Below are 14,302 nucleotides of genomic sequence, written 5' to 3'. Positions count from 1 at the left end.
TCTCCCCCTTCTCAAACCGACATCACTGTTGACTCCCCATGAACAACAGAAGACTATAAAGATCATAAAGAAGACGTATTTCTATTTCCTGATTCTGCTTTGTTTCAGACCTGCAGGCCTGTTTCAGAGGTTATGAAGCTCTGCTGAACACAGAACTTTGATAACTACAGAGGGACTCGTGTCGCCTCCATCTGCACACTCATCCATAGTTAACCTCCCCGTGAAGCCTGACTGATATTTCCTGTGACACTAACATCAGTTTGTCGTAAGTCGAACTGAATCACACACACCCAAACCAGACCCGGCTCACCCAAAAAGTGTGTTTACATTATTCACTGCTATGAATAAATCACTCCCACTCCTTGATTGTGCAGCATATGTGGGGCCTAAGTTGTGTTGATCTGCCATTCCAGACATCTGTTCAGCTGCAGCCACCGAGGAGCTCTGCTCAGGAGTGACCTATCCTAAGGCGCTGGGACACGAGGATGAAAAATACATGACTAATATAGAAAGGAAAAACACAGAAGTGAGTGCAGAGCAGTGAGTTATTGATGATCTGTCATCCTGTCTCTGGAGCTGCTGCTATTTCTCTTTAGTTTCCCAGAATTTATCCACATGACCTGATCATTTCAAGGTCAAAAGGTTTTACAAGCACTTTTAATCTGACCGATCTCATTGGAAACCTGACGATACTACGTCCCGCCCACCGATAGCTGTAACCTGACTGCACCACAGGCCTGTCAATCAAACAGACACGCCCCCAAAAACAGGTGTTCTTGAATCTTCTTTTCTAATGAATGAGGGATTATTTTCAGATGGACCTCCAGAAAACTAATAAGAAGGAGTGACTTTAGCTAACAACACCGAGATAACTGATGGACACATTTTATTCACTTTGGATTTGATGAGAGAAGTTGAATGGGAGTCTATGGAGCCGGAGGCTTTTTGGAGCCGACCTCTAGTGGTACTCGCTGGTATTGCAGCTGAAGACACTTCTGGATCAGAACCATTTTACAGACCTGGAAGCTACGAACACGTTTATATAGTCAGTGTTTGCATATCACGTGAACCCATATTTAATTAAAAATAGAGCAAAGACAACATATCAAATGTTGAAAGTGAGAAACATTATTGTTTTGGAAAATATATGTTCATTTTAAATGTGATACAAGCAACACTTTTTGACATTTTAAAAGAGTATCTGTATTTTTTGAAAAGTTAAAAACGTACATTGAAAAGGGAGTAAAAATAAAGAAAACCGTTGGACAATCTTCCACAATATTCCGGGAGGAGCAGGAAACAAGATGGAGCAGATCCCATCAGATGAAACTGTGTGAAAGAGCACGATGGGATCAGGGACATGGCAGACATCCTACTGGCACAGTCTGCAGTGTTAATTTATCTAGATTAAGTTGTCTTGATCCTGTTCAAAGTGTGACCTCCTCCATACAGTAGCAGGTGCTGAGGCAAGTAAAACGGCCCCGGATGATTGATGCCTTTTCAATTAGTCACAATGTGAGACCTTCACATGTCACTCTCCCCTCCTTATTAATGACACGCTGTGTTAAAACTGGGTGTGTTCGAGAACCTCTGAGTGAGGTTTGTAATTAATGTGCACAGCCTTAAAGACACGAGATGACTGAGGAATCCTCTTATAGGAGCTCGAAGTGTTACATTTAAGCTTTGATTTTATAGTTCTTCATTATCTACATGTTTATAAATGCAACCAGTACATTTCAAAACACTTTTGTGTGCACACATATTAGTATTTACACATTGTACACATAATTTAGCAGAATTTATTAATCATATTTTGCATTTGATAAAGGAAGTTTAATTTGATCCTTCCCTGAGGCCTCCTACAACTGTGTGTACATGAAGAAATCTGATATATTGACATTAAGACATGATTTTAAAGACTACTATTTTACTACACGTTTTAGCCAACAGCATCAACACTGCTAATTTAATTGCATGTCATAATCAAAACAGTGATTTTCTATATTTTTGTTCTTGTCACAGAAAAAAAAAACTAAATAAATAATTCCTAGATCCTACTGTATCTGCCTGTGTGTCTATACATTGTACACTATACCTTTGCCTGGTTATAAAGGCTAACAGATATACAGTATGTGATGTTATCAAAGCTTATTGTAATCTATAGTACCATCCACAGTGTAGTGAAGTCCACAATTTTGGAGAGATGGACTTTTGCTTTGTAAATTCTGGTGTTTTCATGGGATTTGCAGCCGGTAACAAAATCCTTTTTCCTTCAAGTTAAGAAGTATGAACATGAGAGACCTGGTTCGCTGACGAGCTGCCAGAGACTCGGAGGGAAATGGCACCAAAGAAAGCCATTAACCTTTCAGAAGAGGTTGAAGAAATCAAGAGATCTGTGGACCTCTTGTCGGCAGAGAGATAAAACAAAGTCGCCGATCAAGAGAAGATTTTGGGGCTGATGGAGGAAGTTCAATCACTCGGGAGAGAGAACGCAGAAAAATACAGAAAGATCATATTACATGGAGAAGGGAGAGCACACCGGAGCAGCCGGGAGGAAGTCGCTGGAGCAGCAGGTCATCAGTTTCCTGAGAGGAAACAAGTTTTATGTTGACAGCAGTGACGTCGAGGCTTGTCACACCCTCCCCAGCAGAAATAAAAACGCAATACCAGCTTACATCATCCGATTCATCAACAGGAAGGAAAAAACAGGAGCTTTGAAAACAGGGATGGAGATTTAAAGGGTCTGACATAACACCTACACTTAAGAAGCAAAACAATATACAGGCAACATGGAAGTCAAACTGCAAAATAAACATCAAACTGGACGGCTCAACACCTGAGGCAGGGTATTCCCACTTAAAATGAAATTAGCAAAAGTCTTTCCAATGTACAAAACAGGATACAATCATAAGCTCTCTAACTACAGACCTGTTTTTCTCCTTCACAGTTGTCTCAAATATTGGAAAAAATATTTTATACAAGATAGCGACTCTTGAATACAGTAGAAAAGGAATTAAACAAAATTAATTTTTGGTTTGACAAAAACAAACTAACATTGAATTTAAGCAAAATCTAAATGTATAATCTTTGGAAATTTAACCACAAACTTAGAAAGAACATGATAAGTGACGTAGAAGTTGAACAAGTTTCAGAAATGACATTTCTCTGAGTATTAATTGACAACAAATTACATTGGAAGCCACACATAAACTATACTAAAGCCAAAATATCAAAATCAATTACAATACTGAACCCTAACCCCTAACCTGTGATAGGCTGGCGATCTGTCCAGGTGAACCCTGCCTTCGCCCTCAGTGAGCTGGGACAGGCTCCGCCCCCCCGTGGCCCTGTTCAGGAAAAAGCGGGTCGAGATGATGGATGGATGGAATAAAACCTCCCTACTGTTGCCTGACTCTCTCATTCATCAGCTATTGTGTGGAAGTGTGGGGGAACACATACAAAACAAACTCTCACCCAATCATCATCATCCAAAAAAGAGCAATATGAATTGTCAATCAAACCCGTGACAGAGAGCCAACAGATGCATTCTTCATTCAACTAAAAGCACTCAGATTTAAGCATCTGGTGGATTTCAAAACAATTCAAATTATGTTCAAAGTAAAAAATGAATCATTGCCTGCTAGTATCCAAAGGTTGTTCCAACTGAGACAGTACACAAAACCTGAGAGGAACTATATTTAAAAAACCTCCAATGGGAGTTGCTTTGTGGAATAACTGCAGGGATGAGTTGACAACTTGTGGCACTTTATCAAACCTGAAAAGAATCTTTCAAAATAAAATATTGACTGGATTTGTGATCAATTTGCAATGCGATGTTTTGGCGTTTTATGTCTTTGTTTGTCCGAAACCACCAAACCCGTCATTCTCCTCCCCCCGGCTGTGCCTAGAAATCCTGTCCATGAAGGTCACAAACAGGACCGGTGATGAAGGACAGCCCTGGTGGAGGTCAACACCCACCTGATGGCAAGCAGAGCCACGGGCCATAAAAACGATCTCCAGGGACGTGGAGCATCACCTCACTAGTGGGGAAAGAGCTGGTCTGAAACCAAGCTCCGGGAGACGGGCTGGACTCCATCACATCTACACACCCTACACAAATATTTCAGCATTTAAACCATTACAATGAAAAAAGTCTATCAACCCTCAAACAAAACTGTCACTAATATCTGTCTCATGTTTAAAACCTTTAGGAAAAGAAATGACCAAACATCACTCACATTGAGATATGTGTTAGAAATACTGAATTTGTTTTTTTACTTTTATAAAATTAAACAAATTAATTAGAAATGCTGTCCAAGAAATAATACTTTTCTTTCTTTCAGGAACTCTAAATTTACAACAGTAATTCTCTTTAACTGGAATAAACAACACAAGCCAGAAAAACTCCAATTTACCACTCTCTCTTAGACGTACACAAACACACACACACACACACATTATTTTAAAAAACAACAGCAACTTGGGAGCGACCGGAAACTATTTGGTTTCACCTAAAACCGCAACAAAATGCTGGTTAACCAGGTTCTAATCAGCAGCTAACACTGATATCTTGTGTGATAGTCTGGTCTTACAATCGCAGCAGCCTTTAACCAACTTTAACCAGCGCTGCTGCAGCTACATTCAGAAAAGAACAATTTCACCATCATCAGCCTTATTCACCCCCACTGGACCCTGATTGGTCCACCTGTGCAAATGTTAATGCAAATAGGTTTTCCAGATAATAATCACAGAAAAAACCGTGAAGCTGTGAGGAACAATGTGGCAAGCGAGCGTCTGAAGATGTCCCTCGTTAACTCTGAGTATTGACGTGGTTGCTTGTAGTGCTATCTGGTAAATCTTATGGGTTTCCAGATCCAACATCATGAAATAAAGGCTCTGCTGCAGCCTGGGTTGGTTAAACATTGGCTATCTTCACCTTGCTATTGAATGCTAAACGACATGTTTTGGCTGAGCAAGTGCAAGTAGAAACTTAAACAACTGTCCAACACACTTGGAGCAGAAATGTCTCCAGCTGTTCCAGACAATTTGCATAATGAGTATCCTGCTGGTTATAATCTAGTAGTTTACATAATCTTACACACCTACTTCATCCTTCTTTATTAACAAACTTCACACTCGCCACAAGTCAATCAAGTGATCCATGTCAGCTGTAGAAGTACTTAAATAGTACTTCCCTTTACCACCACAAACTTCACAATAATACAGTGTTTTTAATCATTCATCTGCATTTTAAAACCTATTTATTCCACCACACACGTTTCTCTTCAATGAACCGTCTTTTAGCTTATTACATCGCTTGTATTGAGTTACAATGGGTGTTTACGAAAATGGAATACAGTCTATAAAGCATTTCATTTGATAATTAATATGAATTATTACCAATAAGTAAAGATACTACCTATGTGAAGGTACAAAAGCAGCATGTACCTGCAACAGAGGAGTCGCTCCTCTTCAGTTTCATATCAAGACATGTTCTATAAATATTTTAAGCCTTTAGCAGACCGTCCGCGGGCCGTCGGAGCTTTAAGGCCCCGAACATTTTAAGATCTAACAACCACAGCAGGTTCAGGAAGCAGCTTTGTCAGATCACCACTGAACAAACAAACGATTTCAGTATTGACTTAACTTTGTTTTTCTGGCGGGCTACAAACCAACGTTTAAGGTGCATGCCGCCACCTACTGTACCGAGGTGTGCAACATCATGACTTCATGTAGAAGTTATATTCTTGTCCATGACACCTCACTGAGCCAGTAGGACCTTTTAATTCCTCTTTCCAGAAGCCAATCGGAGCACGTGTGGAGCAGATGTCCCACCCCCTCTTCTGTTGGTTACAACTGCAGCCAATCATAAGTTTTGTTGGTGATGATTGCCGCTTTGTATAGCTAATGAAATCAATGTGGCTTCCGGGGGCGACTCTCCCGGCTTCCTGACTCTTTGGCTGCGTAAAGATAGTAATCCGCCACTCTCGCCTCTCGCGTATGGACAGAAATTTGTTTGATTATCTGGATTTTAAAATTTTTATCATGAAAACAATGCCAGATGGACCTTTTACAAACTTTATCATGCGTTATTGTAAACGGTTTGTTTTGTTCTTGTTCTATGTTAATTTTTCACCACACCACTTGTCTCCAAATCACTCTGTCATTTTCTTTACAAAGACCTGGACACAACCTCAGTCAACCTGCGTCAACTATTCATTTTCTGTATTACTGTTATCAGTTTTGAAATCTGGACGACATCAGACGTTATACTGTGGCCCCATTGTGTTGTCCAACTAATACCGCACAGCATCATCTACAGGCACTTTTTTATAAAAAAAAAAAAATTATTCAGGCGAGATCAAAAAATCTTCTACTTTATTGTGTTCAAACTCGTATAACTTGGTCAGTAACACCTAAAGTGACTCTGACTGTTGGGGATAAAACTTCAGAGTGTTTCCTATCAATAGAGACCAAACTTGCTTGTACTACAAATGGTTCAAGAACAGCTTTGTTTACTTTGGGTCCGTTTTGATGAAGCGTTTTATGCAGATTTTACTGGAATTGTAAAGGGTCTAAATATGATCAAATTTTCTGCATGGGAATATATTTTCTGTATGTTTTCCAGGGACGACAGTATTGAGAATAGACGATAAGCTGCCGAGCTGCTCTAGCGTGACTACGATCAACCCCTGCTTTACAAAATGCAAGAGTTAAGCGGTGTAATATGTCCACCAATTCCCCAACAGAATTGAATTTTCCCCTCATGACAACACCAGTGACCTGACAGTCATTCATCCCCTAGTGTCTGTTTGGCGGTCGCGTACATTCGGTCACGCTATTGGAGATTACAACAATATCTACACGCAAGTAAAATATACAGGATTAGATGCATGTGTGCTATGAATGCATACTGTATGTTGTTGCTTCATTCCCCAGGAGACACCTCATATTTCAACTCTCTGAGGGGACAGACAGCCTCTTAATGCAATCAAGACTTTGGCCTTTTCACTGATCCTACTGGATAAAACCCACTCAGGCAGAATATGCGTCAGCGGCAAATTCAGTAAATACATAACACTGTTAAACTGTACATGAAACCAAATGTGTTCCTCCATGACAGGCTCAGGCACTGAGATGAATATAAAACCCCTCCAGCTCACTCTGGACACAAGACCTCCACAGTGTGACGTCCTGATGAGAGTCAAACGTCTTCTTTCAACATCGAAGAGCAGCTCAACTCCAATCTCTATGCAAAGCCAGTCCCCTGTATGACACAGTGCATTGTGTTATCATGAGGTTTGTCGCTTCTGAAGTAAAGATTCTCCTGTTTGGAGCCGAAAAGCAGCAGGTTTGCAAAAAAGACGCTTTATGAGGTTGTTAAGTAGGTGAAGTTCTTTTTCTTTTTCATAATAACATCACGGTTTCAGACTTACTGTGAATTACTTGCCGTCTGCAGTTACTGTGGTACCGACAGTCTCTGCGTGGACTAGGAGATGCTGCCGCCGTCAGATCTTGGACTTGATATCAGTGACCGTGTTTCTTTCCAGCAGAGATGGGGTTGAAGATCTGGTGGTGAAACACGTAGCAGTGCAGGCTTGTGGAGGAGGTCAACCTGCGCCCAGGGGCTTCCTCAGGTGAGAAGACGTCAAGGGAATGTAGAGCTGGAGATGGATGGAGCTACACGAGTCCCCCGGGGGCCACTCTCACTTTATCTTAATGTCATTCTCTTCCATCGGTCCAGGCGGGCGAGATGATTGAGGCTGTCCCAGCCAATTGTCCGAAAAGGATTTGAAAGGAATGCGAGTCAATGAGGAGGAGGAGGAGGGATGTACTGTACTATACAGGCCGGGGAAAATAATCACAGGGACTGAGTGTGAGACATACAGGGGATGCAGAGATATTCTGTGGAAGCCAGTTTTAGTTTTTGGTCAACCTGAACAAATTAGGATGAAAGACAAATGAAAGAAAAGTTCAATCAAAACAAAAAAAGTTTTAAATATTAATTGTAAATATTCACAAATTTAATCAAAAACAAAGTCTATTGTCTAGTTTATTAAAAAGCAAAGTATAACCACTCATGTCTATGCATTCATAAATCTGGAGCAGCCTAGGTTAGCACTAACATGAAACAGGTGCAAACAGCAAGCACTCGTGTGTTCAAAGGAAAAACACGTCTAAAGCTCATTCAGTAACAAACTACTTGTTTTTTTAAATACACAAAAAGTAACGTAGGAAATACTTTGAATACCTACCCATTGTCATGTTTGTCAGAATCTGGGGTCTCAAAATCACAACCAGAAACACAAATAACATAAAGAAAACACTTTAGTGAGGAAGATGTAGATGACCAAACGAAATACATCCAAGGGAAATCCAAAAACAGTCAAAAAGACCGTCCAGGGTCCAGAAGCCAGGCAGCAGATTCACAGACAGAGGTACCAAAAGAAAAAGTCAAAAACAGAGTCCACCAGGGTAAAAACACCAAAACGTACAGATTATTATTATTTAGGAGATAGGGAGCACACAGACTTCATACACAAGAGGTCAGGACGTGATTGAACACAGCTGGAAACAATCAGGGGAGAAAAGCAGACACAGGTGGGAAGACCAGAGGACAGGAAGTGAAGACAACAGAAGGAGAGTTACCAAAGTAAAACAGGAAATGCTCATGAAAACCTTAAAGAAAAGAGAGAACACAAGGAAATAGTTTCGGCTCATTACTCGCCTTAAAATCACAATTACTTTTACATTTCTTTTGATGTACATGAGGTTTGAACATGAAGTCTTTGATTGGCAGATTTCACAAGCCTTAAATCCCTCTTCACGCTAAGCTATGCAAACTGACTCCAACTCCATATTTAAGATCCAAACATCAGATTACTGTCAGTCTTTTATTTGAGTCTCAGAACGAAATATGATAAATGTATTCTCCAAACGTATATCTGTTCCTTTAAACAGCTGATATCCCGTTTACTTTTAGAAGTGTCACCTGCATCTGCACATTCGCTGTTGTCCCTGGAATAACTGCTGATTTAGTAAAACCCTAATGGGAATTTTCACAACAAAAGATAGATATGTGTGGATAATTATTAAGTGCATTTTTCAAATGATTTGAAATCAGGATTGCTGAATAAATCAGAGGTCTTTGAGGGGTTCATTCTCCTTTATTACTTTCTCTCTCCTTGTCCTTTTTATCATTTTATTCAATAATTTTTTTCTCTGTGTACAATTCTGCAAAACAGGATAATCATCATGAGGATAATCTCAAATAGGAAGGTACAAATATGATTCATTCAGCGATTGTTTGTCGACAGGACTCAGCTGAAGCAAAACAAAGGAGGCCGGTGGAGTTGGAGGGAATTATCGTGTACGTGATCAAACTGGGATCAGCGCTGTAATTTGTTTTGGGCGTTTTTTGCTCTGAAACTGGCAGTCGATTGGTCGATTGTTAAGTTGTTGATCTGTGACCATGCCCTGTTGATTTAAGGCTCTTTTTGTGGATTTTGAGACAAGTAAAAATCCTAAAATGTTGATTTGAATGTGGAACTCCATCCATAGAAATAATACATACTGCAAAACAAAGTGAAATTCACCGAGGAAGTATCCGTGCTCTTCACCACACACTTCAGATGGTGGCACCCGACATCCTGCCAGCCTCATGAATAAATTATTTCACCCCTCACTGCCAAACTGTGCTACAATGAGCTAGACTGTATTTTTGCCATTTAAATATCGGAGCCCATTTTCATGCAAATGGGAAATTTATTGTCACAAACCATGTAATGCTGGCACTAACACCTTATCTTAATGAATATCAAGTGCGGCTGTATTTCCCTGCTGCAATAGCTCACTAATCAAGTTTTAGTTGGAGTGTGATTCATAAAGGGACGATTCATGGCCTCTCGACTTACACTCCGGTTCCGCGGCCTACACGACTGCGTTATGAGGATTGATGAACTCATCCATCAGATTGATCGCCAGCATTCTACCAAATGAAAATGATTATCAAATTACTGTGGCCGCGCCGTTAAAGGACCCTCCACTCGTAAAACTCGGAAGTTAGAGCTTCTCTGAACCCACTCAATTAAAAAGTACGAGGTAATCGCCTATACATGCTGTTAGTTTGAGTTATGGTGGTTAGTGCAGTCCCTCGCCGCTGCTACTCCGAAGTCTATCGTGCAATTACTTAAGAAATGATACATTAAACCTTTGAAAGTACCAAAGGTTTAAGTTCAGGTGACCTTTAAAAGTGCAGTGAAGTTAAACAGAAAGTTGGACTGGGAGAGGTTTTTTTTATTAACACGGCTCAGATGTGAAACATAATCCTTAAGCCTCCCTCGACGGTCCGTAGCGTGACACGACTTCTTAGTCCATAAGCCAAACATTTATTTGAATCAAAACCTGAAAATGAATTAAGCCTCTTTGCATGTTTATCAGTTTGTTTTTGACCTTTCACATCAGCAGAGTCTCCGGTGTAAACAGTCGGCCTGTTGTTGACCACTGACTGACTTGCAATGTGTACATATACACACAATATTAATATACAAATTAAAAAGTCTCGCAGAATATTTAGTCTCCTTTGGTGTGTATTTTAAAACTCGACCCAGCCTGATATTTCAACTTGGCTAAAAGGTTGTGAATTCATTACAATGCAAATGTTGCAAGTTGCTTACTGTGATTTCTGTTTCATAATGATCTAAATGTGACTCGGAAAAGTAATAAACTAAAACATTTACTTACAAACCTTTTATGATGTCGGCAAAGTTTTGTTTTTATCAGCAATTTTTGAATTGAATTAATCTTTTAATTCCTCTTACCCATCCTATCTCATGTTTATCCTTCTGATTAATTGTAACTTTTAATATTTTTAATGTATTCTCTGCATCTTTTACACTCAATTTTAGTTTCAAGTTCTTATCTCACTATTTTACCGTTCTTATTGTCATTTTCGCTTTTAATCTATCTTCTTCATTTCTATTATCTCCACCGTCTGCATTTTGTCTCAAAGTGGTTTTTAAATCGTTTAATTTCCTTTTAATTGGTTTTGAATTGTGTTTTGAATTTGTTCTCAAATTGTATTTTATTTTTCAGGTAGACACCTGTCTGTCTTATTATTGGCCTGTCAATCATCTGTGAAGCACTTTGAACTCCACCAAAATGTACAAAAAGTGCTCTATAAATCAAGAAGAAAAAGGTCCATAAAGTGTTGAATGTAAAGTCACTGCAGGCCTTCGTGCTCAAAAAGACACAGAACTCCTGCGAAATGGAAAAAACACTTTCATCCTGAAACCTGTTTCAAATCCAAAGCAATGAAAAAAAAATCTTCATTGGAGAAAAAAAACAGGAAGTCTGACATAAAAATTCTCTTGGATGTTTAATTGTCTACAAACCAAGAAATTAAACTGTTAATGGATGCTGTCGGCTTCTACAGAAATAATAATTATGTAAAAAATACAACGTGGTGAATTATTTGATTTGAATGTGAAACACCAAACTGTGCAACACTGCTTCATGACTGAAACACAGTGTCATCATCTTTGGATTGTGGTTTTGCCAAAAACTGAATACCTGCTGCATATTTTAAATCTTTATTCAATTCAAAGTTATGCTGCAACTAAATATCAGCGACATTAGTATTTACCCTCAAAATAACTTCTTTACATTATGAGCACATACTATAGAAATACCCCTCAGGTTGAATGCAGATATGTTTGTTAAAAACACAGGAAAAGTGAGATGAAAAACAAAAACATTCACTCTCACTAATGCAAACTGAGCTTTTAATTCCTGCTTTTGGTTAACAATCAAAATGATCTTGCTCCGCTGTGGAATTCCTCGACTTTTGTCAATAAACACGCTTCCTCTGAAATAAGAGCTTTACATGAACAGAGATGATCATTGGCCCGAATGTAATACTCTCGCTTTCTGAGAGAAAAAATGACAACAACTAATTCCCAGAAGGCTTTGGTCCCTTTGTTTTTGACAACTACTTCAATTACCACCATATGACACTGGGGACAAGGTGACAAACATGTTGCTGTCTGTGTGCACACCAAATTGTTTGTTTGCTCTCACAAACCACCAGGTTGAGTTAATACCTCACAGCCTTCGCTAGATTAGACAATTTGGGAGGCGTCAATCAGCAGCCCCGCCCACTACCTTTTTCACAGTCGCCAACCTGTGGGCCAATCGAAAAGCAGAGAGGAGGCATCACCCTCCACCTTTTCCCCCTTTGCTCTCTCCGTCTCCGTGTCCTTTTCTCCCCTCATTCACGGAGGATCAAGCTTCCATAATCCCTGGATTTTATATCCACCAAAACAGCTTGGGCCCATCAGCAAATTGCGATGGCATATGGTATAGGTTTATGATTCATCTGGCACATGCATAGCAATGAGAGCCTCATCATCCGCGGGCAAACACCGCAAAAATATCGTAATGTTAAACGATGCCAGCCGCGGAGAGAACTGGCACCGGCCGTGTGGGAGGGCTGTGTTTGTTCGGCCCAGCGAGCGCAGCAGCTGAGGTTGTAAACAACGTTTCAGATCTGCCCTCCCTCCTGCAGGCCGGCCCAGATTAGGGACTGGCACTGGGAGTGGACGCTCCGACAAGAACCCGTCTGCAGAGGGAGGAAGAGGAAGATGCAGAGACAGGAAGAGGAAGATGCAGAGACAGGAAGAGAGACGGAAACAGCCCTCAAGAATGAATTCGTCTCTTTCGCAAAACCCAAATGTGAATTTTTCGTCAAATCCAAAGTGAATAAAATGTGTCCATCAGTTATCTCGGTGTTGTTAGCTAAAGTCACTCCTTCTTATTAGTTTTCTGGAGGTCCATCTGAAAATAATCCCTCATTCATTAGAAAAGAAGATTCAAGAAGACCTGTTTTTGACGTCACTGTGGGTTGCTGCTTTTCTCTTGAATCAATGTAATTTGCCTTCTCACCTCTTTGCTGGATAACTTTGCACTTTGCTGCAGCGGAAGCTGAGCCAGGTTTAACTCTGTGGTTTTGTTTTGTCGGGGCCTCTTGTGTTGGTTTTCCCTGCTGTGTCGACTGACTGGCTCCATTCAAATTAATTAGAGAGCTGCGATTTCAGGGAGGGCTGATTGGTCGGAAGGCCAGCTAAGGGACTCGTGGCCAATAAATGTAGCTGCTGATGTGAAACTCCTTAAAAAATGTACCTCAACATCATTGTGCTGGCTACAGATGTACCAAATGCAGACAGGAAGACCTGTGACTGGTCGGCTCGTATATTTTCCTGCGAGGGTGTGATGCTGAAAACCGTCTGTTCACCATCATCAAAGCATTTATACAAAATTCTGACAGTTAGAGAACCTCAGGACAAGCTAAGATAAAGCTAAGCTCTTATCTCATTTTAAAAGTGATGCACATCCTGAACACATCTCAGTTGTCTGCTTTGCTGGCTGGTAATCTGCACTAGGCCAGAACAACATCAGGGTCTTTTCTTTAGTTTTCTCTTTACACAGCAAAATACAAACTGCTGTATTCAAAGTACTGTTAATAACAAGTTTGTTCTTTGTATTTGCACCCACGACAACCAGAGGTATGACTGCATGTTTTAGAGATGTTACGATATCTCAAGAACGCCTTCACGGAATTTCTTGAAATTTAAAGACACATTCACTGAGATTCAAAGATGAGTTGGTAGATCCTGTTGGTCAAAGGTCAAGGTCACTGTGTTGAGGGCTGGGTATCATTAAACAGTTTTCGATACTGGTACCGATACCTTAACTTCCACACCAGTTCCTGAATAATACTTTTTTCAAAACCAATTTTATAAAATCCAATTTAAGAAAAATCCAATTTTATTACACTGTACAGTTTCCATGCAATTAAGAGAGGGAGAGTGAAACCCAGGTTATTTTCTGTAGCTACAATGAACGGATGTTCCTTAAACACCTCACATGCTATCAGTAGATGCTAAATACCACTTGTTTTCTGATACACAATGAAGCAATCAGCCCAGGCCAATGACTTCAATAAAATATTCATTTCATGTCTTGTACACTGTCAGAAATACAACCACAATTTTCACGTATGAAGACTAAACCCAAAATGTAGAAACAGGACATGCAGGTAGGACAGCAGGTCTGAGACGGGAAGGGAAGTGAGAGGAGAGGCTCTGAGGACAGCGAGCTTACTGGCGGACGTGGCTGAGTGGCGTGTCACCGAGTAGCAACCATCAGTGATGTCATCAACCATCAGTGATGTCATCGTTGGTTTGTGAACGTTATGAAGCCTCCGGTTCAGATTCTGTCCGTCACCATCTTGCTAGTTCGGAGC

The sequence above is a fragment of the Embiotoca jacksoni genome, unplaced genomic scaffold (genome assembly GCF_022577435.1).
Source record: "Embiotoca jacksoni isolate LCO1_2020_lvr unplaced genomic scaffold, fEmbJac1.0.p SCAF_44, whole genome shotgun sequence".
Taxonomy (NCBI): Eukaryota; Metazoa; Chordata; class Actinopteri; family Embiotocidae; genus Embiotoca; species Embiotoca jacksoni.
Note: the sequence above shows the minus strand (reverse complement) of the source record.